The 17,699-nt window shown below is 63.0% G+C and overlaps 1 non-coding gene across 1 annotated transcript in view; it reads left to right on the plus strand.

The window, feature by feature from the left end:
* The first annotated feature begins 17,304 nt into the window (after window positions 1-17,304).
* The window catches only part of LOC140110971 (18S ribosomal RNA), a 1,884-nt gene continuing 1,489 nt past the window's right edge, over window positions 17,305-17,699 (plus strand). Inside the window, exon 1 of the ribosomal RNA XR_011851747.1 lies at window positions 17,305-17,699. This exon is cut by the window's right edge and continues 1,489 nt beyond it. This is a non-coding gene — a ribosomal RNA (18S ribosomal RNA).

Genomic DNA, 17,699 nt, shown 5'->3' on the forward strand with positions numbered 1-17,699 from the left:
GTAAGAGTGCAGCGGGAGCAGCCGCTCAGGCTACCCGGGAATGTGTCACTGTCCCCCGGCCAGACTTGGCGGCAGGTCCCGGGGAGGAATAGTGCCCATGGAAGTCGGAGCTCCAACCTCCAAGTTGACCTCAGCGGGAGCACTTGCTGAGGCTACCCGGGCATGGGCGACTGTTCCCCGGCCACACTTGGTCGGAGGTCCCGGTGTGGAACATGCCCATGGAAGTTGAAGGGAAGAGAACCGCGAAAGGGAGTTTGGAGGCTGAGCCGCGGCCGAGGAGGTCTCACCGATCCCGGCGTGATTCCAGCCAGGCCCGGTACCCTATACCGAACTCGGCAGGGTGGCTGTATCCGGGACCCTGGAACCCTGGGCGGGGAGCCTAGGGCGAGAGGGGCCCCATGGAGCTCGGGCAGACTAGAAGTACCCTCGTCTGCCCGCTGGAGGGCGCCCTTCCCGGAGCGGAGGGGACCCCCAAGCGACCAAGTGCAAGCCGAGTTTGGAGCTCGAAACCCGGCCACACTTGGTAGTATGTCCCGGTGAGGAACATGCCCATGGAAGTAAGAGCTCAGCGGGAGCAGCCACTCAGGCTACCCGGCAATGTGTCACTGTCCCCCGGCCAAGACTTGGCGGCAAGTCCCGGGGAGGAATAGTGCCCATGGGAAGTAGCTCAGCGGGAGCAGCCGCTCAGGCTACCCGGGAATGTGTCACTGTCCCCCGGCCAGACTTGGCGGCAGGTCCCGGGGAGGAATAGTGCTCATGGAAGTAGCTCAGCGGGAGCAGCTGCTGAAGATACCCGGGAATGTGTCACTGTCCCTGGGCCACACTTGGTCGTTGGTTCCTGATGAGGAACATGCCCATGGAAGTAAGAGTTCAGCGGGAGAAGCCGCTCAGGCTACCCGGGAATGTGTCACTGTCCCCCGGCCAGACTTGGCGGCAGGTCCCGGGGAGGAATAGTGCCCATGGAAGTCGGAGCTCCAACCTCCAAGTTGACCTCAGCGGGAGCACTTGCTGAGGCTACCCGGGCATGGGCGACTGTTCCCCGGCCACACTTGGTCGGAGGTCCCGGTGTGGAACATGCCCATGGAAGTTGAAGGGAAGAGAACCGCGAAAGGGAGTTTGGAGGCTGAGCCGCGGCCGAGGAGGTCTCACCGATCCCGGCGTGATTCCAGCCAGGCCCGGTACCCTATACCGAACTCGACAGGGTGGCTGTATCCGGGACCCTGGAACCCTGGGCGGGGAGCCTAGGGGCGAGAGGGGCCCCATGGAGCTCGGGCAGACTAGAAGTACCCTCGTCTGCCCGCTGGAGGGCGCCCTTCCCGGAGCGGAGGGGACCCCCCAAGCGACCAAGTGCAAGCCGAGTTTGGAGCTCGAAACCCGGCCACACTTGGTAGTATGTCCCGGTGAGGAACATGCCCATGGAAGTAAGAGCTCAGCGGGAGCAGCCACTCAGGCTACCCGGGAATGTGTCACTGTCCCCCGGCCAAGACTTGGCGGCAAGTCCCGGGGAGGAATAGTGCCCATGGAAGTAGCTCAGCGGGAGCAGCCACTCAGGCTACCCGGGAATGTGTCACTGTCCCCCGGCCAAGACTTGGCGGCAAGTCCCGGGGAGGAATAGTGCTCATGGAAGTAGCTCAGCGGGAGCAGCTGCTGAGGCTACCCGGGAATGTGTCACTGTCCCTGGGCCACACTTGGTCGTTGGTTCCTGATGAGGAACATGCCCATGGAAGTAAGAGTTCAGCGGGAGAAGCCGCTCAAGCTACCCGGGAATGTGTCACTGTCCCCCGGCCAGACTTGGCGGCAGGTCCCGGGGAGGAACAGTGCCCATGGAAGTCGGAGCTCCAACCTCCAAGTTGACCTCAGCGGGAGCACTTGCTGAGGCTACCCGGGCATGGGCGACTGTTCCCCGGCCACACTTGGTCGGAGGTCCCGGTGTGGAACATGCCCATGGAAGTTGAAGGGAAGAGAACCGCGAAAGGGAGTTTGGAGGCTGAGCCGCGGCCGAGGAGGTCTCACCGATCCCGGCGTGATTCCAGCCAGGCCCGGTACCCTATACCGAACTCGGCAGGGTGGCTGTATCCGGGACCCTGGAACCCTGGGCGGGGAGCCTAGGGGCGAGAGGGGCCCCATGGAGCTCGGGCAGACTAGAAGTACCCTCGTCTGCCCGCTGGAGGGCGCCCTTCCCGGAGCGGAGGGGACCCCCAAGCGACCAAGTGCAAGCCGAGTTTGGAGCTCGAAACCCGGCCACACTTGGTAGTATGTCCCGGTGAGGAACATGCCCATGGAAGTAAGAGCTCAGCGGGAGCAGCCACTCAGGCTACCCGGCAATGTGTCACTGTCCCCCGGCCAAGACTTGGCGGCAAGTCCCGGGGAGGAATAGTGCCCATGGAAGTAGCTCAGCGGGAGCAGCCGCTCAGGCTACCCGGGAATGTGTCACTGTCCCCCGGCCAGACTTGGCGGCAGGTCCCGGGGAGGAATAGTGCTCATGGAAGTAGCTCAGCGGGAGCAGCCACTCAGGCTACCCGGGAATGTGTCACTGTCCCTGGGCCACACTTGGTCGTTGGTTCCTGATGAGGAACATGCCCATGGAAGTAAGAGTTCAGCGGGAGCAGCCGCTCAGGGCTACCCGGGAATGTGTCACTGTCCCCCGGCCAGACTTGGCGGCAGGTCCCGGGGAGGAATAGTGCCCATGGAAGTCGGAGCTCCAACCTCCAAGTTGACCTCAGCGGGAGCAGCCGCTGAGGCTACCCGGGCATGGGTGACTGTTCCCCGGCCACACTTGGTCGGAGGTCCCGGTGTGGAACATGCCCATGGAAGTTGAAGGGAAGAGAACCGCGAAAGGGAGTTTGGAGGCTGAGCCGCGGCCGAGGAGGTCTCACCGATCCCGGCGTGATTCCAGCCAGGCCCGGTACCCTATACCGAACTCGGCAGGGTGGCTTATCCGGGACCCTGGAACCCTGGGCGGGGAGCCTAGGGGCGAGAGGGGCCCCATGGAGCTCGGGCAGACTAGAAGTACCCTCGTCTGCCCGCTGGAGGGCGCCCTTCCCGGAGCGGAGGGACCCCCCAAGCGACCAAGTGCAAGCCGAGTTTGGAGCTCGAAACCCGGCCACACTTGGTAGTATGTCCCGGTGAGGAACATGCCCATGGAAGTAAGAGCTCAGCGGGAGCAGCCACTCAGGCTACCCGGCAATGTGTCACTGTCCCCCGGCCAAGACTTGGCGGCAAGTCCCGGGGAGGAATAGTGCCCATGAAGTAGCTCAGCGGGAGCAGCCGCTCAGGCTACCCGGGAATGTGTCACTGTCCCCCGGCCAGACTTGGCGGCAGGTCCCGGGGAGGAATAGTGCTCATGGAAGTAGCTCAGCGGGAGCAGCCACTCAGGCTACCCGGGAATGTGTCACTGTCCCTGGGCCACACTTGGTCGTTGGTTCCTGATGAGGAACATGCCCATGGAAGTAAGAGTTCAGCGGGAGCAGCCGCTCAGGGCTACCCGGGAATGTGTCACTGTCCCCCGGCCAGACTTGGCGGCAGGTCCCGGGGAGGAATAGTGCCCATGGAAGTCGGAGCTCCAACCTCCAAGTTGACCTCAGCGGGAGCAGCCGCTGAGGCTACCCGGGCATGGGTGACTGTTCCCCGGCCACACTTGGTCGGAGGTCCCGGTGTGGAACATGCCCATGGAAGTTGAAGGGAAGAGAACCGCGAAAGGGAGTTTGGAGGCTGAGCCGCGGCCGAGGAGGTCTCACCGATCCCGGCGTGATTCCAGCCAGGCCCGGTACCCTATACCGAACTCGGCAGGGTGGCTTTATCCGGGACCCTGGAACCCTGGGCGGGGAGCCTAGGGGCGAGAGGGGCCCCATGGAGCTCGGGCAGACTAGAAGTACCCTCGTCTGCCCGCTGGAGGGCGCCCTTCCCGGAGCGGAGGGGACCCCCCAAGCGACCAAGTGCAAGCCGAGTTTGGAGCTCGAAACCCGGCCACACTTGGTAGTATGTCCCGGTGAGGAACATGCCCATGGAAGTAAGAGCTCAGCGGGAGCAGCCACTCAGGCTACCCGGGAATGTGTCACTGTCCCCCGGCCAAGACTTGGCGGCAAGTCCCGGGGAGGAATAGTGCCCATGGAAGTAGCTCAGCGGGAGCAGCCACTCAGGCTACCCGGGAATGTGTCACTGTCCCTCGGCCACACTTGGTCGTAGGTCCCGGTGAGGAACATGCCCATGGAAGTCGGAGCTCCAACCTCCAACCGGGTGAAGCCTCCGAGAGCTAGCCGGGAATAGGGCGCCAATCCCGGCTACCGCCCTCCAGGCTTGCCCCGGTCGATAGACCTACGTCCTCGCACCAGCACAAGCGCAAAAATTTTCTAAGTGTGGGAGAACCGAGGACCCGCCGGTGGCACTCTGCCTCTCGCTGCCGCCCTCCTGGAAGCGTCCTCGGTCACTGTGTGTGCGGCAGATATCAGAGCTCCGGAAAGGTGAAAAAGAACCGGTAAGAGGGCGAATCCGGCAGCTCCCTGCCGGGCGAGGACCACCGCGAGCGGCGGGGACGTCAGACGGGAGACGCGCGGCGGACCTTCCGTCGGAGTGCCTGGGATTTTGACCTCGGAGAAGTTCGAAAAAATTATGCGGTCGGAGCTGTCTGCCCCGGCCGGGAAGGCTCACCGCCGGCGGCTGCCAACCCCTGGCTTGCCCGCTGGATGCCCTTTCGGAGGCTGCTGAAAAAGAACTGTCAGGCGGGCACCTCTCGGAAGAACCGCAGACCAAAACGACCGGTAAAAATTTTGGGCGATCCGACACGTAGTGCACCTTCGGCGGCAGAGAAAAGCAGCAAAAATACCGGTCAGAGAAGGGGAGTTTTGGTCGACTCTGCAGGTTTTTGCACTAAGTCAGATCCGTAATGCCAGCGGGACTGAGTCGCTTTTGCGTGCCGTGGTCCTGGAGGCCTGCTCGGACAGAGCGGTCCTTCGGGTCCCGCGGGAAGGGGCATTTCATGTTCCTCTGCGGGAGGTGATCCATTTTCTGCGGGAAATGGCGAGCCCCTTCGGCTACAAGAGTGTGTAGGTCCCGCTCAACAGTCTACGTCCTTAACCATCGGGGACTTTGTAGATTTTGCCCAAAATCGCTCTCCGCAGAACAGAGCGTGAGGTCTCCGCGGCGGAGGCCGGAAAAGGTGCGAGGTGAGCGGCATGGTATGACTGGGCTCGTGCCGCTCACTGCTACCCGGAGCGTGGCGCCCTCCGGGTAAAAAGCTAGCCGGGGCGAGTAGGTGGGTTGACGGGCGCATAAGCAACGCCGTCCCCGCCGTACAAGGTGCCGGTGGCCTGGCGAACCACCGGCGTAAGGCTAGCCAGGGCGTACCGCGGGGCAGAGGGCGCATAAGCCACGCTCTCTCTCCATCCCACCAGCACAAGCGAAAAATTTTCAAAGTGTGGGAGAACCGGCTTCCCGACCGGTGGCACTCTGCCTCTCTCTGCCGCCCTCCTGGAAGCGTCCTCGGTCACTCGGAGTACGGCAGATTTAAGAGCTCCGGAATGGTGAAAAAGAACCGGAGAGAGGGCGACTCCGGCTTCTCTCTGCCGGGCGAGGACCACCGCAGGCGGCGGGGACCTCTGACAGGAGGCGGCGCTGCGGGCAGGCTTTCTAAGTGCCTGGGCTTTTGGCCTCGGCGAAAGTCGAAAAAATTATGCGGTCGGAGCTTTCTGCCCCGGCCGGGGAAGGCTCACCGCCGGCGGCTGCCAACCCCTGGCTTGCCCGCTGGATGCCCTTTCGGAGGCTGCTGAAAAAGAACAGTCAGGCGGGCACCTCTCGGAAGAACCGCAGACCAAAACGACCGGTAAAAATTTTGGGCGATCCGACCCGTAGTGCACCTTCGGCGGCAGAGAAAAGCAACAAAAATACCGGTCAGAGAAGGGGAGTTTTGGTCGACTCTGCCAGGTTTTTGCACTAAGTCAGATCCGTAATGCCAGCGGGACTGAGTCGCTTTTGCGTGCCGTGGTCCTGGAGGCCTGCTCGGACAGAGCGGTCCTTCGGGTCCCGCGGGAAGGGGCATTTCATGTTCCTCTGCGGGAGGTGATCCATTTTCTGCGGGAAATGGCGAGCCCCTTCGGCTACAAGAGTGTGTAGGTCCCGCTCAACAGTCTACGTCCTTAACCATCGGGGACTTTGTAGATTTTGCCCAAAATCGCTCTCCGCAGAACAGAGCGTGAGGTCTCCGCGGCGGAGGCCGGAAAAGGTGCGAGGTGAGCGGCATGGTATGACTGGGCTCGTGCCGCTCACTGCTACCCGGAGCGTGGCGCCCTCCGGGTAAAAGGCTAGCCGGGGCGAGTAGGTGGGATGACGGGCGCATAAGCAACGCCGTCCCCGCCGTACAAGGTGCCGGTGGCCTGGCGAACCAACGGCGTAAGGCTAGCCAGGGCGTACCGCGGGGCAGAGGGCGCATAAGCCACGCTCTCTCTCCATCCCACCAGCACAAGCGAAATATTTTCAAAGTGTGGGAGAACCGGCTTCCCGACCGGTGGCACTCTGCCTCTCGCTGCCGCCCTCCTGGAAGCGTCCTCGGTCACTCGGAGTACGGCAGATTTAAGAGCTCCGGAATGGTGAAAAAGAACCGGAGAGAGGGCGACTCCGGCTTCTCTCTGCCGGGCGAGGACCACCGCAGGCGGCGGGGACGTCTGACAGGAGACGGCGCTGCGGGCAGGCTTTAAAAGTGCATGGGGTTTTGGCCTCGGCAAAAGTCGAAAAAATTATGCGGTCGGAGCTTTCTGCCCCGGCCGGGGAAGGCTCACCGCCGGCGGCTGCCAACCCCTGGCTTGCCCGCTGGATGCCCTTTCGGAGGCTTCTGAAAAAGAACTGTCAGGCGGGCACCTCTCGGAAGAACCGCAGACCAAAACGACCGGTAAAAATTTTGGGCGATCCGACCCGTAGTGCACCTTCGGCGGCAGAGAAAAGCAACAAAAATACCGGTCAGAGAAGGGGAGTTTTGGTCGACTCTGCCAGGTTTTTGCACTAAGTCAGATCCGTAATGCCAGCGGGACTGAGTCGCTTTTGCGTGCCGTGGTCCTGGAGGCCTGCTCGGACAGAGCGGTCCTGCGGGTCCCGCGGGAAGGGGCATTTCATGTTCCTCTGCGGGAGGTGATCCATTTTCTGCGGGAAATGGCGAGCCCCTTCGGCTACAAGAGTGTGTAGGTCCCGCTCAACAGTCTACGTCCTTAACCATCGGGGACTTTGTAGATTTTGCCCAAAATCGCTCTCCGCAGAACAGAGCGTGAGGTCTCCGCGGCGGAGGCCGGAAAAGGTGCGAGGTGAGCGGCATGGTATGACTGGGCTCGTGCCGCTCACTGCTACCCGGAGCGTGGCGCCCTCCGGGTAAAAGGCTAGCCGGGGCGAGTAGGTGGGATGACGGGCGCATAAGCAACGCCGTCCCCGCCGTACAAGGTGCCGGTGGCCTGGCGAACCACCGGCGTAAGGCTAGCCAAGGGCGTACCGCGGGGCAGAGGGCGCATAAGCCACGCTCTCTCTCCATCCCACCAGCACAAGCGAAAAATTTTCAAAGTGTGGGAGAACCGGCTTCCCGACCGGTTGCACTCTGCCTCTCGCTGCCGCCGTCCTGGAAGCGTCCTCGGTCACTCGGAGTACGGCAGATTTAAGAGCTCCGGAATGGTGAAAAAGAACCGGAGAGAGGGCGACTCCGGCTTCTCTCTGCCGGGCGAGGACCACCGCAGGCGGCGGGGACGTCTGACAGGAGACGGCGCTGCGGGCAGGCTTTAAAAGTGCATGGGGTTTTGGCCTCGGAGAAAGTCGAAAAAATTATGCGGTCGGAGCTGTCTGCCCCGGCCGGGGAAGGCTCACCTCCGGCGGCTGCCAACCCCTGGCTTGCCCGCTGGATGGCCTTTCGGAGGCTGCTGAAAAAGAACTGTCAGGCGGGCACCTCTCGGAAGAACCGCAGACCAAAACGACCGGTAAAAATTTTGGGCGATCCGACCCGTAGTGCACCTTCGGCGGCAGAGAAAAGCAACAAAAATACCGGTCAGAGAAGGGGAGTTTTGGTCGACTCTGCCAGGTTTTTGCACTAAGTCAGATCCGTAATGCCAGCGGGACTGAGTCGCTCTTGCGTGCCGTGGTCCTGGAAGCCTGCTCGGACAGAGTGGTCCTTCGGGTCCCGCGGGAAGGGGCATTTCATGTTCCTCTGCGGGAGGTGATCCATTTTCTGCGGGAAATGGCGAGCCCCTTCGGCTACAAGAGTGTGTAGGTCCCGCTCAACAGTCTACGTCCTTAACCATCGGGGACTTTGTAGATTTTGCCCAAAATCGCTCTCCGCAGAACAGAGCGGGAGGTCTCCGCGGCGGAGGCCGGAAAAGGTGCGAGGTGAGCGGCATGGTATGACTGGGCTCGTGCCGCTCACTGCTACCCGGAGCGTGGCGCCCTCCGGGTAAAAGGCTAGCCGGGGCGAGTAGGTGGATTGACGGGCGCATAAGCAACGCCGTCCCCGCCGTACAAGGTGCCGGTGGCCTGGCGAACCACCGGCGTAAGGCTAGCCAAGGGCGTACCGCGGGGCAGAGGGCGCATAAGCCACGCCGTCCCCGCTGTACAAGGTGCCGGTGGCCTGGCGAACCACCGGCGTAAGGCTAGCCAAGGGCGTACCGCGGGGCAGAGGGCGCATAAGCCACGCTCTCTCTCCATCCCACCAGAACAAGCGAAAAAATTTCAAAGTGTGGGAGAACCGGCTTCCCGACCGGTGGCACTCTGCCTCTCGCTGCCGCCCTCCTGGAAGCGTCCTCGGTCACTCGGTGTCCGGCAGATTTCAGAGCTCCGGAATGGTGAAAAAGAACCGGTGAGAGGGCGAATCCGGCTTCTCTCTGCCGGGCGAGGACCACCGCAGGCGGCAAGGGACGTCTGCCAGGAGACGGCGCTGCGGGCAGGCTTTAAAAGTGCATGGGGTTTTGGCCTCGGCGAAAGTCGAAAAAATTTTGCGGTCGGAGCTGTCTGCCCCGGCCGGGGAAGGCTCACCGCCGGCGGCTGCCAACCCCTGGCTTGCCCGCTGGATGCCCTTTCGGAGGCTGCTGAAAAAGAACTGTCAGGCGGGCACCTCTCGGAAGAACCGCAGACCAAAACGACCGGTAAAAATTTTGGGCGATCCGACCCTCAGTGCACCTTCGGCGGCAGAGAAAAGCAACAAAAACACCGGTCAAAGAAGGGAGGTTTTGGTCGACTCTGCCTGGTTTTTGCACTAAGTCAGATCCGTAATGCCAGCGGGACTGAGTCGCTTTTGCGTGCCGTGGTCCTGGAGGCCTGCTCGGACAGAGCGGTCCTTCGGGTCCCGCGGGAAGGGGCATTTCATGTTCCTCTGCGGGAGGTGGTCCATTTTCTGCGGGAAATGGCGAGCCCCATCGGCTACAAGAGTGTGTAGGTCCCGCTCAACAGTCTACGTCCTTAACCATCGGGGACTTTGTAGATTTTGGCAGAAATCGCCCCCCGCAGGTCCTAGCGGGAGGTCTCCGCGGCGGAGGCCGGAGAGGGCGCGAGGTGAGCGGCATGGTATGACTGGGTTCGTGCCGCTCACTGGTACCCGGAGCGTGGCGCCCTCCGGGTAAAAGGCTAGCCGGGGCGAGTAGGTGGGTTGACGGGCGCATAAGCCACGCCGTCCCCGCCGTACAAGGTGCCGGTGGCCTGGCGAACCACCGGCGTAAGGCCAGCCAGGGCGGACCGCGGGGCAGAGGGCGCATAAGCCACGCTCTCTCTCCATCCCACCAGAACAAGCGAAAAATTTTCAAAGTGTGGGAGAACCGGCGACCCGACCGGTGGCACTCTGCCTCTCGCTGCCGCCCTCCTGGAAGCGTCCTCGGTCACTCGGTGTCCGGCAGATTTCAGAGCTCCGGAATGGTGAAAAAGAACCGGTGAGAGGGCGAAACCGGCTTCTCTCTGCCGGGCGAGGACCACCGCAGGCGGCAAGGGACGTCTGACAGGAGACGGCGCTGCGGGCAGGCTTTAAAAGTGCATGGGGTTTTGGCCTCGGCGAAAGTCGAAAAAATTTTGCGGTCGGAGCTGTCTGCCCCGGCCGGGGAAGGCTCACCGCCGGCGGCTGCCAACCCCTGGCTTGCCCGCTGGATGCCCTTTCGGAGGCTGCTGAAAAAGAACTGTCAGGCGGGCACCTCTCGGAAGAACCGCAGACCAAAACGACCGGTAAAAATTTTGGGCGATCCGACCCTCAGTGCACCTTCGGCGGCAGAGAAAAGCAACAAAAATACCGGTCAGAGAAGGGGAGTTTTGGTCGACTCTGCCAGGTTTTTGCACTAAGTCAGATCCGTAATGCCAGCGGGACTGAGTCGCTCTTGCGTGCCGTGGTCCTGGAAGCCTGCTCGGACAGAGTGGTCCTTCGGGTCCCGCGGGAAGGGGCATTTCATGTTCCTCTGCGGGAGGTGATCCATTTTCTGCGGGAAATGGCGAGCCCCTTCGGCTACAAGAGTGTGTAGGTCCCGCTCAACAGTCTACGTCCTTAACCATCGGGGACTTTGTAGATTTTGCCCAAAATCGCTCTCCGCAGAACAGAGCGGGAGGTCTCCGCGGCGGAGGCCGGAAAAGGTGCGAGGTGAGCGGCATGGTATGACTGGGCTCGTGCCGCTCACTGCTACCCGGAGCGTGGCGCCCTCCGGGTAAAAGGCTAGCCGGGGCGAGTAGGTGGATTGACGGGCGCATAAGCAACGCCGTCCCCGCCGTACAAGGTGCCGGTGGCCTGGCGAACCACCGGCGTAAGGCTAGCCAAGGGCGTACCGCGGGGCAGAGGGCGCATAAGCCACGCCGTCCCCGCTGTACAAGGTGCCGGTGGCCTGGCGAACCACCGGCGTAAGGCTAGCCAAGGGCGTACCGCGGGGCAGAGGGCGCATAAGCCACGCTCTCTCTCCATCCCACCAGAACAAGCGAAAAAATTTCAAAGTGTGGGAGAACCGGCTTCCCGACCGGTGGCACTCTGCCTCTCGCTGCCGCCCTCCTGGAAGCGTCCTCGGTCACTCGGTGTCCGGCAGATTTCAGAGCTCCGGAATGGTGAAAAAGAACCGGTGAGAGGGCGAATCCGGCTTCTCTCTGCCGGGCGAGGACCACCGCAGGCGGCAAGGGACGTCTGCCAGGAGACGGCGCTGCGGGCAGGCTTTAAAAGTGCATGGGGTTTTGGCCTCGGCGAAAGTCGAAAAAATTTTGCGGTCGGAGCTGTCTGCCCCGGCCGGGGAAGGCTCACCGCCGGCGGCTGCCAACCCCTGGCTTGCCCGCTGGATGCCCTTTCGGAGGCTGCTGAAAAAGAACTGTCAGGCGGGCACCTCTCGGAAGAACCGCAGACCAAAACGACCGGTAAAAATTTTGGGCGATCCGACCCTCAGTGCACCTTCGGCGGCAGAGAAAAGCAACAAAAACACCGGTCAAAGAAGGGAGGTTTTGGTCGACTCTGCCTGGTTTTTGCACAAAGTCAGATCCGTAATGCCAGCGGGACTGAGTCGCTTTTGCGTGCCGTGGTCCTGGAGGCCTGCTCGGACAGAGCGGTCCTTCGGGTCCCGCGGGAAGGGGCATTTCATGTTCCTCTGCGGGAGGTGGTCCATTTTCTGCGGGAAATGGCGAGCCCCATCGGCTACAAGAGTGTGTAGGTCCCGCTCAACAGTCTACGTCCTTAACCATCGGGGACTTTGTAGATTTTGGCAGAAATCGCCCCCCGCAGGTCCTAGCGGGAGGTCTCCGCGGCGGAGGCCGGAGAGGGCGCGAGGTGAGCGGCATGGTATGACTGGGTTCGTGCCGCTCACTGGTACCCGGAGCGTGGCGCCCTCCGGGTAAAAGGCTAGCCGGGGCGAGTAGGTGGGTTGACGGGCGCATAAGCCACGCCGTCCCCGCCGTACAAGGTGCCGGTGGCCTGGCGAACCACCGGCGTAAGGCCAGCCAGGGCGGACCGCGGGGCAGAGGGCGCATAAGCCACGCTCTCTCTCCATCCCACCAGAACAAGCGAAAAATTTCAAAGTGTGGGAGAACCGGCGACCCGACCGGTGGCACTCTGCCTCTCGCTGCCGCCCTCCTGGAAGCGTCCTCGGTCACTCGGTGTCCGGCAGATTTCAGAGCTCCGGAATGGTGAAAAAGAACCGGAGAGGGGGCGACTCCGGCTTCTCTCTGCCGGGCGAGGACCACCGCAGGCGGCAAGGGACGTCTGACAGGAGACGGCGCTGCGGGCAGGCTTTAAAAGTGCATGGGGTTTTGGCCTCGGCGAAAGTCGAAAAAATTTTGCGGTCGGAGCCGTCTGCCCCGGCCGGGGAAGGCTCACCGCCGGCGGCTGCCAACCCCTGGCTTGCCCGCTGGATGGCCTTTCGGAGGCTGCTGAAAAAGAACTGTCAGGCGGGCACCTCTCGGAAGAACCGCAGACCAAAACGACCGGTAAAAATTTTGGGCGATCCGACCCTCAGTGCACCTTCGGCGGCAGAGAAAAGCATCAAAAATACCGGTCAAAGAAGCGAGGTTTTGGTCGACTCTGCCAGGTTTTTGCACAAAGTGTTGGCATCGTGCGGCGTCGCGCTTTGCCGTACCGTATCCCCAATGGAGCGGCGCCCGGCGGGGTAGGCTAGCCATGTGAGGTCGAGGGCGGGAGGACGGGACGTAAGCCAGGCCGTTCTCCACAAGAAATTCCGGACGCGGAGACCCCTTCTCCGCCCTACGGTCCCCAATGGGGTGGCGCCCGGCGGGTGAGGCTAGCCATGGGAGGACGGGACGTAAGCCAGGCCGTTCTCCACAAGAAATTCCGTACGCGGAGACCCCTTCTCCGCCCTACGGTCCCCAATGGGGTGGCGCCCGGCGGGTGAGGCTAGCCATGTGAGGTCGAGGGCGGGAGGACGGGACGTAAGCCAGGCCGTTCTCCACAAGTAAATTCCGGACGCGGAGACCCCTTCTCCGCCCTACGGTCCCCAATGGGGTGGCGCCCGGCGGGTGAGGCTAGCCATGTGAGGTCGAGGGCGGGAGGACGGGACGTAAGCCAGGCCGTTCTCCACAAGTAAATTCCGGACGCGGAGACCCCTTCTCCGCCCTACGGTCCCCAATGGGGTGGCTCCCGGCGGGTGAGGCTAGCCATGTGAGGTCGAGGGCGGGAGGACGGGACGCAAGCCAGGCCGTTCTCCACAAACTCCCAGCGGTAGAGTCTCGGCTCTCCGCTCTTTTGATCGATCTGACACAGCGCGATCCGGCGGGGCAGGGCACTTTGCTCGGTCAGGGGTATTGGCCCCGGCCGGTTTATGGTAAAGCGTTCCTTAGCCTCAGTCTTGGTCGCGCATCAATCCCCCGCTCCCCGTGAGCGGCTGTCGTCCTCTGCCTAAGGTTGTGTAGCGCGGTGCCAGTGTGGTCCTCGCACGGCCCCGCTCCTGCCACAGCGGTAGGACTCTCTGCTTCGGCTGAGGTTTGCTACGAAGCGTATGGAACGGGCGTACTCCACCGTACCGTGGGTGGGGGGCGGCGGCGTTGGCGGCGGCAGCGTCCAGCGCGGAGCTCCGGCTCCCGCGGCAGCGCCTCGCCTAGTGTCCCTCGGGCAAGTCCAATCGCCCCCCGCCCGGTCGGAGAGCGCAGACACACCTCTGTGTCCACGGTTTATTTCCGCAGCACGAAAAGGGACGGCTCCCGCCTGCTCCTCGCGGCGGCGACGAGGCTTAGACCCACCGTGGCGTATCCGCGGTAGGTATGCTCGTCGGTCGGAGGAGCGGTTGCGGTCGAGTGGTCCCCAGTGTACCCTGTTAGCGCTGCCCGCCTACGCCTGAAGAGCTGCGGACCGAGAAAAAGGTTCGCTCCGCTGCTGACGGCGAAGCGCGCGGCACGCCGCGGAAGAGGAGAGGGAGCGGTCGCCCCCGGGGCGGCTCCCCTCCGAGTCCGGCAGAAGCAGAGATTGTAGCGGAGGGGGGGGTTTCTAAATTCCCCGGGCGTGTTATCCCCAGCGGTAGCCTTTGAACTCTTCAACCGCAAGCACGATCGCACGTTCACAGCACCCGTCACTAGGAGCCGGGCCAGAGGCGGGCGGCAGACGAAACCGACATGAGCGCTTAAGGGTATTGCACCCCCGGCGCCCAGACCCTGGAAATTGAGTCTGCCCCCAAAGCCCACCCGCGTCCTCCTTGGCGCTCCCGGAGTACATGGTCGTAGATGGGCCATCGGTCGCTAATGCCAAACTGCGTCCCAGGGGTGCGTCCCCTCTGACCAACGGCAGACCCATCCCTCTCGCCAATCCGCGGATCCCCGCCAGGTCCCGAACAGGGCTCGTCCTTTAGCGTTTCAAATGCGCCCTCCCCGCCATACGAGGGGTTGAGGACCGTAGCCTTCCCTTACGAGAGGCACCAGGGGTGCGCCTGCTCGAGGGCCCGGCCGTGGGCGTAACGCTTGGGCCGCCCGGGGGAGTCGGTAGACCATGGGAGACCAACACTCGCACACGAACGTTGCCCGTGCTTTTGTGGAAGAGAGCTTCTTGCGAGGTTGTCGCTGCGGTGGCGCCCGGACAAACCCTATCCCTAAAACTTCTGGGGAATTGGCGTCTAAGCCTGCACCCTGCACGGTATCCCTGCACCCACGAAGGGGGCCGTGGAAGGCTTGGGGTCGCGCCGGCGAAACCGACCGGATGCCCGGGGTACTGAACCCCCGGGGTCCCACCCTGGAAATTGAGCCGTCCGACCCCGCCACGTCTTCCTAGTGCCCTCCTTGGCTCCCCCGCCTGTGGGCATCGTTAGGGGCTGCGGTCATCAGCGCCGGCTAAGCTTCGGCAACACGGCCGACCCACCCCTTCGGCGCCTGGGGGTGCCTGGTCCCAGTCCGGGCCGTTCCGTAGGGGCGGCTATCCCTTACATGAGGGACTCGGTGCGTCCGCTCGGGCTGCGGGGCTCCGGCTCCGACAGCCGGGGAGCTGGTTTTGACCGCGGGCCTCCACGGGAACCGGCAGGGACCGGACTAGGCGTCAAGCCGAAAATAACCCCGGCACCCTCTGCTTCCAAAGCGAGGGGACCTTTGGCCGAGCGGGGGCACCGGAAGCCGAACCGACCCCAACCCCTCTTCCTACCCCAGGGCTGGGCTGACCAATCCCCTGATCGGGTCTAAAATGGAAGAAGGGGATTCGAGGGAAGGGGCTGGCGGAAGGCAGTTGCCCGACGGAGTAGGCGAAGGCCAGGCCGTTTCCGAGTCCCGAGCAGAGGAGGGCGAACTCGGCTCTTCATCGACCGACGGCGAGGCGAGGGCGGTGGCTGCCGCGGGGAAGACTCCATTGCTCGTCAGCGCGCTAGGAGCGGGGCCGACTGGCTGCTCGGGGTATGGCATCCCCGGGGGCCCACCCTGGAAATCTTCGCTCCTCAGCCGCTGCAGGTTATAAGGTCCCGCCGCGCGTAAGCGCTCAACTCTCCGACCCACGGATGTCGAGCCCATGGTGAGCCGGCCGTTTCGTACGGGGAAAAGGGGTCCTCTGGCCCCACATCGATCGAGGGGGTTTAGATCCGCGGAGGCACGCACCGCGAGGCGAATCGCTGCTTTTCCCCAAGAGGTTAACCTTCAAACCACCGAGTAGGTTCGGGGCAGGGCCGACAGTCTGCACTGGGGTATTGCATCCCTGGTGGGGCGACCCTGGAAATCTCTGCCCCTTTCCACTCTTTCGGTTGGGCCTCTCGTCGGGGCGAGCGTAAGTCGGCAAGCAGACGTGGGAAGAGGCTTCTTACCGGTGACACTCCCTTCGTGAGAGAGGCAGGTACTCGCCCCGGACCCCGGTCCAAATCTGCGCGGGCCGGACGGCCTCGGCCCTAGCCGAAGGCCGCTCCCGCGAAGCCAGGGAGCCGAAAAAATAACCCCGACACCCTCCGCGACCTCGCGTGCTTCCAAAGCGAGGGGAAACTTTGGCCGAGCGGGGCACCCGAAGCCGAACCGACCCCAACCCCTCTTCTTACCCCAGGGCTGGGCTGACCAATCCCCTGATCGGGTCTAAAATGGAAGAAGGGGATTCGAGGGAAGGGGCTGGCGGAAGGCAGTTGCCCGACGGAGTAGGCGAAGGCCAGGCCGTTTCCAAATCCCGAGCCAGAGGAGGGCGAACGACGTTCTTCATCGACCGACGGCGAGGCTAGGGCGAGGGCGGTGGCTGCCGCGGGGAAGACTCCATTGCTTGCCAGCGTGCTAGGAGCGGGGCCGACAGGCTGCTCGGGGTATGGCATCCCCGGGGGCCCACCCTGGAAATCTTCGCTCCTCAGCCGCTGCAGGTTATAAGGTCCCGCCGCGCGTAAGCGCTCAACTCCCCGACCCACGGACGTCGAGCCCATGGTGAGCTGACAGTTTCGTACGGGGAAAAGGGGTCCTCTGGCCCCACATCGATCGAGGGGGTTTAGATCCGCGGAGGCACGCACCGCGAGGCGAATCGCTGCTTTTCCCCAAGAGGTTAACCTTCAAACCACCGAGTAGGTTCGGGGCAGGGCCGACTGTCTGCACTGGGGTATTGCATCCCTGGTGGGGCGACCCTGGAAATCTCTGCCCCTTTCCACTCTTTCGGTTGGGCCTCTCGTCGGGGCGAGCGTAAGTCGGCAAGCAGACGTGGGAAGAGGCTTCTTACCGGTGACACTCCCTTCGTGAGAGAGGCAGGTACTCGCCCCGCACCCCGGTCCAAATCTGCTCGGTCCGGCCGTCGTCGGCCCTAGCCGAAGGCCGCTCCCGCGAAGCCAGGCGATCCGAACCGAGGATCCGCGCGAGCCTTCTCCAAGCCCTCTGCCGGGCGCTGGTGTTGAAAGCGTAGCGGACCCTGTTCGCCGGAGCGATAGGAGCGGAGCACCGGTCCCGCAGGGTTGAAAGCTGGGTAGCAGCGCCGTAGCTTCCCTCCCAGCCTTCCCCCGGACCTGGCGCCCGATCCCCTCCGCTCCTCTGTGCGTTGGCGGGCGGCGCTGCATGGGTACGTCGCGACGGCTCCTATCGTCTCTCTCGCTTAACAGTGTGGAGAGGTGGTGGTGGAGCTGTCCGACACTCGAGGTGCTGAAGTTGAGCGTCCAATGCTTTCCTTCTATGCGCAGCCTACAGGAGCTGTCCGAGCTTCGGAGGTGCTGATGGAGGTGAGAGTCGAGCGCCACTTCTTGGCTGAACTGAGTGGGGAAAGCCAGCGACTGCGAGAGGGAGGGGAAGGGAAGGCTTTTTCGGGTCCTTGGAAGGGACCGAGAGCATCTTTCTTGCCCCCCTGCCCTAAGCTCCATCCAATGTTGTCTGCGAGGTCTTCTCCGGCGGCGGAGAAGCGCTGCGGTAGCAGCAGCAGCAACGAGCGTTCCCATTAGCTCACGGAGCCTGACTCCAAGAGTCTACCCCTCAGAGCTCGGCTACCTGGTTGATCCTGCCAGTAGTATATGCTTGTTTTAAAGATTAAGCCATGCATGTCTAAGTACTGACTATTCTTTACGGTGAAACTGCGAATGGCTCATTAAATCAGTTATGGTTCCTTTGATCGTTCCGCATTGATGATGTGCTACTCGGATAACTGTGGCAATTCTAGAGCTAATACGTGCCCAAGAGCGCTGCCCTCCAGGAAGGCGTGCATTTATCAGACTTAAAACCAATCCGGGGAGCCCTGGTCCGCGGCGGGTCTCCGGGCCCGCTGCGGCGCCAGCCCCGTCCTAGACTTGGCGACTCTAGGTGACCTCGGGCCGATCGCACGTCCTCCGTGACGGCGACGATCTATTCAGGTTTCTGCCCTATCAACTGTCGATGGTATCTAA

The sequence above is a fragment of the Engystomops pustulosus genome, unplaced genomic scaffold (assembly GCF_040894005.1).
Source record: "Engystomops pustulosus unplaced genomic scaffold, aEngPut4.maternal MAT_SCAFFOLD_352, whole genome shotgun sequence".
NCBI lineage: Eukaryota > Metazoa > Chordata > Amphibia > Anura > Leptodactylidae > Engystomops > Engystomops pustulosus.